We start from the raw sequence: 2592 nt of genomic DNA on the forward strand, positions 1-2592 counted from the left end.
TTAAAGCCGGGACAAAGAGAATGTTTAGTGAATTTTATCAAGGGGAAAGACGTTATTGCCCTTCTTCCTACGGGATTTGGGAAAAGCTTAATATACCAGTTAGCCCCGTTAGCGGGGCATTACATACGTCACGACCAAATAGCAGCAATTGGTTAAATAAAAAAAAAGGTTTCACTTGGGTGAAACGCTAGAAGATTATAGCCAAAGGAACAACATTTCTGCAGCAGGTTTGTGGGGATGCAAGCCTGCAAGGACACTTTTTGTCTTTGTCTGTTTTTTATATATATATATATATATATATATATATATATATATTATATATATATATATATATCTTTCATTTAGTCTTTTTTTTTTTTTTTGCCTGAAAAGTTACTCACTGTGGCTTTAATTAACTTAACTATATATCTAGACCATTGCCCAGTGGTGCATATTCATATGAGAGAAACAAACTCCAGCAGAACAGATGCCTGTCATCCCGTATGACAAGACAAATGTCGTGTTGGCTATTAGGATAATTAATTAGGATAGAAGCCTGTAACTCCTGATGACAAATGATGTTGTAGTGCGTTTCACTGTTGCAGTGCAGGCTCCAGAGCTGCCTGTGCTGCAACTACGGATTAAAAGACCAATCAACCAGCCTTTATAAGTTGGCCTATGTCTTATCCTTGACTTTAATACATTCAGTTAGTTTTCGGAAAGCCTAAACATATTTTAATAATTTGCATGAAACATGCAGGCCTGGTCTGAATTCTACTTGGATATTGCTTACAGCCTATAGGCCTAATTAATGAGCCTACTACTTTGGACACATTTTTGCATATGCGCTTTGCTGTGAGCAGTAAATAGTGAATAGGCTGAGCCAAATTATGATTTAGCCTAATCGCTGGTTTAGGCTTTGTGTGATTTTATTGTTTCCTTTTACGTAAACTGTGAGATGTACGCGGTCACGTGACTTCTCGGTGGTCCCTCTCGCTCTCCTCTCTCCTCGCTCCTTTTACGCACAGCCTCTCCTCCAGCCCGGCCCCTCCACGGCAGCAGCGGCAGTCGGCTCCAGCGCTCTCTCCCTCCGCACCGCCACCGCCACCACTACCCTCCTCCTCCTCCTCCTCTTCTTCCTCCTGTTCCTCCTCCTCCACCGCCTCCATCCAGCGCGCGGAGCCGAGGATGAGCGCAGCGGCACGGGCGCACGGGCTCCCTCTCCTCCGCCCCTCTCCGCGCCTCCTCTGCCGGGCTGCCCTCCGTGGAGTGTCCGCCTGAAGTTCACTCCTCCGCGGACTCTACGCGCGCTCTCCTCCATGAGCCCTCCACTCTCCGGACACGATGCGTTTGCTCGTTTTTGCCACTTTGTTTGGAGTGCTTTTCGACGCAGGTACGTTCCAAACTCAATCATAAGAACAACTCCAAATATTACAGAACTGGACTTTTCTTATTCAGTTATAAAGACAGAACTTCATATCCGTGAACAAATGGCCTGTCGGAGTAAATTAAAGTTTGTGACGAAAACGTAACCATCTTCATTGCGTCCATGGAGTTTATATATAGAATCTGTTTTAGACTTAGTTGAAAAAAAAAAAAAAAGCTATATTTATCAAAAAATTCAATTCTTTTTTGTGTTTGCAAAATGTAGTCCACTGAGGTACCCTTCATAGTCTTTCTGTAATCACAAGACTTTTAAATTTCAATGTTCAGTAGCCTATGTATAATTTTGTTTTTGCATTGTTACTTAAAAGCTGAATTGAACTGAATCAGAAATCTGTTCATAGAAGCAAATTAATTAGACAACTCATATTGCATTCAGTTACATCGCCTCCACAAGGTTATGGTTCAGTATATTTTTTTAATAAAAATATGAAAATAGGCTACATTATTCTGCTTCATTAAAAGTATAACGACAACATGTATTATTTGTCGTTTATTGTTTCCGTGTTACAATTGAAAATCTACACAAAATAACATGTAGACGCAGAATAACTAGCCTTTATTACATCACGTTTTTCAATTAAAAATCATAAGTTGAATGAGTCTATGTATTTAAACTCTTTAAAACATGTGGTGAAAGCGTCATATAACAGAATAATTTTTTAGAGTATGGACAAAATCAAAAAAATCAACAAAAGAAAAATTAAATGTTGAATCTATTTGAATATATTACGTCACTTTTCCCGTCTAATCGTTTTGCGAGATGAATGTATACATTTTAAATAGATTACAAACTCATTAACACAAAATGATTAAATGGAACAGGATCATTCCATAGTGCTTCGATTTGTTGAGCTGTTTTGAACTGTTAGCTTTAAATATCACTTCATATTTCTATTGCAGTTTTGAATCTAAATATGTAAAGTTAGAAGAATGTAACTATTTTAAGTTAATTACAAATCAACACCAAATGATTAAGTGAAAAAAAAGTGACACAATATATTTAAAAAGCTTCATTTTTGTAGTGCAGGTTGTAAGTTGAAGTATTTGCTTTAGCTCAACACAAAATTATTAACTCAAAAAGGTGACACAATATATTTAAAGTGTCAACATTTCATTTTTTGGAGTGTATCTCAATTGGACCATTCCCAAGTACTTTGATTTGATTTG

Source organism: Boleophthalmus pectinirostris, unplaced genomic scaffold (genome assembly GCF_026225935.1).
Source record: "Boleophthalmus pectinirostris isolate CB_2022bp ecotype Guang Dong unplaced genomic scaffold, ASM2622593v1 HiC_scaffold_11, whole genome shotgun sequence".
Classification (NCBI taxonomy): Eukaryota; Metazoa; Chordata; class Actinopteri; order Gobiiformes; family Gobiidae; genus Boleophthalmus; species Boleophthalmus pectinirostris.